Raw genomic sequence first — 6945 nt, forward strand, 5'->3', positions numbered from 1 at the left:
AGTGTGGGGGATGGGGAATCAAGAATGGCAAAACAAAAGGCAAGGTATGCAGGACATAAGAATTGGAAAATTATTTGCTGAGAACATGTATATTGATGTTCTTGATTGAGCCAATGCACAGTGTATTTTGGATGGAAAATTCATTTGTGTGTTGTGATGGTGTATAGTGAATTAATGTAGAAAATGAATAAATTAAAAAAAAATTAAAATCCTTATTCCATATACATTGTTAGTTAAAAATAGTTATTATATATAAAAAAGATTAAATATATAAAAATAATACATATTATGTTTCTAATAAGGGAATGTTTTTCCTATTGTATAATATTTCTGTTTCCCTGGGTATTTACAACTTTTTTTACAACACAGCAGGAAACTTATTCTAACTCTTAAAATTAGAAAAGAGTTTATACTAATTTTAAAAAAATCAGTGGTGGATAATCTTTTATGCAGAGTTTTATTTTACTTCTGTCCTGCTTGGACAAAGGATTATCACATTTTTGTGATTACACCTTTGTACTAGCCCCTTCGTATAGTCGTTAAGTCCTAGGAATAGTGGGCTAGATCCTAGATGGCTCACCTCAGTTTGAATCCTAGTCTTGGCAACTTGGGAAACATCTTGGGTGTGTGCGCATAAGTACATATCCCAAATCCTGTCAGGATGGACAAATGGAGGGAAAACAATTAGGGCATGACCATGCCCTGTTGAGGAGTATTTTCTCTTTCTCTGGTGAGCAACAGTTCAGATTGTGACAATGCAAGACAGGAAAGGGAATTTAAAAAGCCTCCAAAAATTCAGGGATTTTTGAGACAGATATTTTTCTTTTGTTTTCATTAATTTTTAATGTTTTACATTCATTTAATCACATACATGTTTACAATATATAACATTTGTTTTTCCATCATGATTACTGTGCATATCAGTCAAGACAAAGACATTACTGTCCACATCATAATCAAATAGCTTTTCATTTTATTCAGATTATTATTATTATTGTTCTCATTATTTTTAAACATTCAATAACTATACATCATTTGGCTTGAAAAGAGAATTTAACTAACATGAAATACTTCTCAGTACAGTCCAGTAGAGAATACTATACATGTTATCATCAACAGGTAATAAACCATTTCTTTGTCCCACAAATGTCATGTCTCTGTATTTGTGCTCATGCTATCCTTCTCTGTTCTTAAAAAATCTATCCATGGGGGAACCAGCAGTTAGCATAATGGCTATGTTGCTGGACTCCCATGTAGTCGACGGCGGTTCACATCCGAGACCCGGCGGCTTAAAAGTCACGCCAGGCACATGTGCGTGTGTGCCCAAGATCCCAAGAGGAGAATGGAGGAGAAGGGATTGCAGAGTGACCATCCCCCCTGTGGGGTGATTTCTCGCTTTCTGTCTCTATGTCTCTCTCTGTCTGTCTGGCGAGCTCACATGCCCTATAGCGAAAAAAATCTCTCCAAAAAAAAAAAATCTATCCTTGGGACCAGCAGTTAGCATAATGGCTATATTGCTGGACTCCCAGGTAGTTGACCATGGTTCGAGTCCTGGACCCGGTGGCTTAAACCCGGTGGCTTAAACTCACACAAGGCGTGTGTGCGTGCATGCTCAAGATCCCGAGAGGAGAATAGAGGAGAAGGGATTGCAGCGTGGCCATCTCCCCTGGGGGGTGATTTCTCGCTTTCTATCTCTCTGTCTCTCTCTGTCTGTCTGACAAGCGCATGTGCCCTATAGCAAAAATCTCTTCAAAAAAATAATAAAAACCTATCCTCACTAATTTATGAGACTTGTCTGATTTCTTAATCATTTTGGTTTTTTTTAGAACTATATTTCATAGTAAAGAACATCATATATACCCAATATATATTTGTAAAATAATCAGTTGCAAATTTCCAATGTTAATGACACAATGTAATGTTAAGGGTTGAAGATGGTGAATATGTTCATATCCTCAATTTAGTTACTACACACTATAAACATACTTTAAAAAACAATACTATCCCCTATATAGATGTATAATGATTTGATACCATCATAAATTACAATAAATATTTTTAAAAATTAATAAATAAAAAAAAGTGGGAGTGATGGTGTCCACAGTAATTGGCAGGACAACATTCACAGAGTATCAGCACAAAGAGCCATCTGACTGGGGTCAATAATATTACAGCAATTCTGAAACAAAATACAGGGTGTGTGAATTTTGCAGAAAAATCTGAGTTGCCATCTTCTCAGTGTATTAATAACTCTCCGTGGAAGGATGACCATGCTAGTTGCTCCCTGTGCTAGGTTCTACAGTCCATGTTCCCCTGGTATCCTGATATTGCATTATTGACAACCTTGCTGATAAAGAACCAAAATCACATGAAGAAAATGGAAGAGAAGGAATTTCATCATGGCCATCCCCCTGAGGGGTAATTTCTCACATTCCTGCCCTCTCTTTTGTCTCTCTCTGGTAAGCACATGTCCTTATAGCAAAAACTTTTTAAAAATAAGGTGAAAAATGAATTATAACACCAAATTCTTAACTAGTCCTCAACAGCTATGTCTTAAATCATCAAGAAGAACATTAAAAATATCTATCACAGGCCACCTACAGAGGAACAGCAGCAACCCAATTCTTTACAATGGTAAAGTCATATAGCAAGGTCCCAAGTTCACACCCTAAGATCTCCCTGTACATAGCAGACACACATATGCCCATGTCCTGTCCAATTTAGTCTGAGGGTAGGTAGTTGCAAAACCATGTTAGGGAGTGTATCTCTTTCTTCTCTGTCTCTTTCTGAAGAAATAAAAAAACACTTAAAAATAAATATCCCAGTTTCATACCTCTATTTCAGGTATATGGCCTCCCTGGAGTTCTTCACCATTACCTGCTCCAAAACATGAACCTGAGTTAGAAAAGAGAAACATGTTTGTATGGAGTCAGGTCAACTGGGCACAGAAGAAAGAAAAGCCTTCTGAAAATAAAACAGAACTAAAAACAATGAACAAAATATGTCTAGAATTTCTCTTTTTTAAGAATTATTTTATTTAACTTTAATTATTTAGTTATTTTAATTTGACCAGAGAGAGACAGAGGGGGAGTAAGAAACCAAGCTGCCAGGTCCGGGACTCAAATCACAGTGGGCCATGTGGGAGTCCAGTGCTTTTAACCACCATGCTGCCTGCTAGACCCAAATGTTTAGAACTGCTAGAGCCAATATGTTTAGACCTTCTAAGGGCCATTATCCTCATCTCTGTGATGGAATCGAGGATTTGGCAACTGTTGAGCAGAACATAGGTTACCTGGTTTAGAAAGGTGGTCTCTTTTCTCTGCTCTTCTTCTTCAATTTCTCCAACTCTTTTGCTATGATTTAGAATTACTTTCAGCAGACATAGCACAACATTGAATATCATTTTAAATAATGTTTTACGTTCCTGTAATCCTCACAACTGTATCCTTATACATTTTATCCACACACTGAAAGCATAGTTTTCATGAAAAAGAGTATAGTAGAACCGAAGCTAAAAACAGTTTCCTTATCCATTATGGAATCCTGCAGAGTTCTCAGCTGATATAATTTCCTTATTCATCTCAATTTTTCTCTACTTTTTCCTTTGTTGGGTATCGTTGACCATCAATACCATTCTTCTTTTACTTAAGTTTTTACCATATGTCACAAGGCAGTGACAATTGTTCTTATAAAGTGACAAAATCATTTTTGTGTATGTGGTTTAGCTGACATGAAATTGCATAATTTATAAGAATTATTACTGTTTTCAATACCCCCAGACATTTTTACGTAAACAAAATGTACGCATAATCAAACTAACTCTGGGGCTCAGAAAATTTTCACTAACTCAGCATTATTTGTATTTTGCTTTTTCTTCTGGTAGAGTACTCTCTCCCTCTCTCTCTCTTTATATGTGTGTTTTATATATATATATATATATATATACACACATATCACAAACTTACATAAAATATATAAAATATATGTGCATATATACATAGAAAATAAAAGGAATGATATGGTGCTACTGAAGCTTGTTATTTACAAGTATGAGGAAGATATAAGCTAAAAGAGTTCTACTATGTAATCTCTAATATTTCTGTAGTATCAAAGTTTGCACAATTTAAAATGCAACCATTGAGAGATTTTTAATGGAAAGAAAAGCATATTTAGTAGGTCAAAACCTTCGGCTTCTCAGATCATATAAATTATAGCCTTTCTTCTCTAAGTGACTTTCCATGGCATGACCTAAACTGCACATGCACAGAATGAAAAATACAGTGGGAGGGAAGAATCAAAGGCACCCAGGAGAGATAAAAAATGCCCAAACTCTTAAAAAAAAGTAATTGAACAAAAAAATGAAAAACAATTGGCTGATGACAATGTATATAGTAAGGTCTTTCATCTGACCAAGAGCTTGACCAGATCTTCTATTTGTCCATCATAATAGTGCTGCTGTCTAAGGTCACTCTTCTCAGCACCACTGCTGCAATCCCTGTAACAAACCCTTGCATCTGTAGAACTACAATGTGCCAAGTAGCCACCCTGGTTGTCATCAGACAGCACCACTGAATCACCACTGACAATGAAGAACATTCAGAATGAACTAGTCACATTTTACATCAAGTAAATTTCTATTCATTCTCCACTGCTATTAATGGCTCTCTACACATCAGATTTCTAACACATGGTTTAAAACTGCATTATGTGCCATGTTTGTGCTGCAATATTTGGGTTCTTTTCTAAGCCTTAAGTTACTTGATAGGTTCTCGTAGTGACTTAATCACTTTTACATTTTCTCAAGAGTCACATCAGGCTCGGGACCAGCAGTTAGCATAATGGCTATGTCGCTGGACTCCCACAAAGTCAACTGTGGTTTGAGGCCCAGACCCAGTGGCTTAAACTCAGGCCAGGTGTGTGTGCATGCATGCCCAAGATCCCAAGAGGAGAATGGAGGAGAAGGGATTGTGGCATGGCCATCCCCCCTGGGGGGTGTTTTATCATTTTCCATCTCTCTGTCTCTCTCTGTCTGTCTGGCCAGCGCATGCACCCTATAGCAACCCCCCCCCCAAAAAAAAGAAAAAAGAGTCACGTCAGGCCAAAATACTCCTGAACTTCAGTCTCCTATAGTCTCGTAAGCATTTCTCTGTTAAACTAAACTCATCCCACTCTCCCAACTCTCCTGAGCTCTTACTCCTGTTAGCCTCTTAGCTCAATAGATGACAAGTCCCTCTATGCTGTCATGTAGACCTTAACCAGAAAGAGCACAATATTCAAGATGTGCAGTGTATTCATGATGGAAAAATTCATTTGGTATGCTGTAAATATACACAGTGAATAATGTGATAAATAAATAAACAAATAAATAAAAATAACCAACTAGAGATAACCAGACACCATATTTACTTCTATTTAAATTGGAACCCAAGTCAAACACTTGTACTGAGAACATATGATAAAGAAAGTATAGGAGCACCAGAGTGTAGCATGTGAATTAAAGTGGCTACATACAACATGGTCTAATGTCTGGTCTGAGTCTTATACCTAGAATCTTGAGAAATGAGTCAGATGCCAGACTAGTATTCATCAATACTCCAGATCCTGAAAGGAGGGAGAAATGGTGGAGAAGAGATTAGTGGGACCATGGCTGTGAGGCTGCCTTCCCCCTTCTCTCTTTTCAGTGAGTGCATACACACTGTGTCAAAACTTAAAAAAGGAAAAAGCAGAAACAAAGCAGAAGTCTAAAATCTTACTTTGATATACATGATGCTTTACCTAAAAGAAGAAATTTAAAAAATGATGTCAAAACATATTATTAGGAAATATCTAGAGTTCCTATGATAAAATAATCAAAATAGTAACCATTGAAAATATAATAATGAATTAGTTTGACAATATAAACTCATGGGATTAAAAATAAAAGTTTAGAAAGAACCCTCTCTTTAGGTAAAAATACAATATAAGGCATTTTTGATAAAAACCATAAAGAAAAAAAAAGCCCTTATTTTGGTTATAATCCATTATATGAAAAACAACCTAGAAATGCAGATTATTTATAATTTTTCTGTTCATAATATACCTCTTTTTGTTGTTGTTGTTGAAAACCTAAGATTCATAGTGAAGGCTAGAACAAAGCATTGTTTTACAAGGCTCCACAAAAAATAAAAGACAAAAATCTTTGTAGTAATATGCCTCTTTCAATCATCAGAAACTGTCTTTGAAATGTGAATAAAGTCGGGTGTCTCCATGGATAAACACATAAACAAACACAGTCTTGTCCATTCACTAAACTGCTAAAATTGTGGATAGCCAAGCCAGAAATATAGGGAAAGTCAGTCAGAGAAAATTAAAGAGAAATGACAGAGAACTTTTGCAGAATGGGTAAAAAGTGCTTCTCAAACACTAGTCATCCCCAGGGCACTTCACAGAAAGACAACTAAATGAAATCCAGACAGGTTCTCATTTTTCCACCACGTAAGAAACATTTTCCCAACACCCTAGAACAAATTTTCTCTTTTGTAAGTGGTAAGTGCTGATCAGGTAGAGAGTCCATGAGACAATTTTGCCAAGAATTTGGAATATAATGAGAGCATCAGAAAATCACTTAAAAGAATTTTTATGATGGAAAATGTAAACAGAAAATCAGGGTGTTCTTTGAAATTTGTATCTTGCTCAGGAAACACTGACCTTCCTGTACTCATGTCATCCCACTTGCAGGCAGGGATAAATGGGAAGACGAATGTGTCATAAAATTTTTGATATAGTTGTTCCCCCAGCACTGCCCCTCTTGTTTTGTTCAATATGATTTGTTACCTTCACTGAATCCAAGTTCAAAAATATGTGAGTATGATCAAATAAAATACTTTGAGAGGAAGGGACAATATTTGTATAATTTATCATCGTGTACTATCATTTTTAAACATTATCATTATTATTGATCTCTTT

This window comes from Tupaia chinensis, unplaced genomic scaffold, assembly GCF_000334495.1.
Source record: "Tupaia chinensis unplaced genomic scaffold, TupChi_1.0 Scaffold000293_1, whole genome shotgun sequence".
NCBI lineage: Eukaryota > Metazoa > Chordata > Mammalia > Scandentia > Tupaiidae > Tupaia > Tupaia belangeri.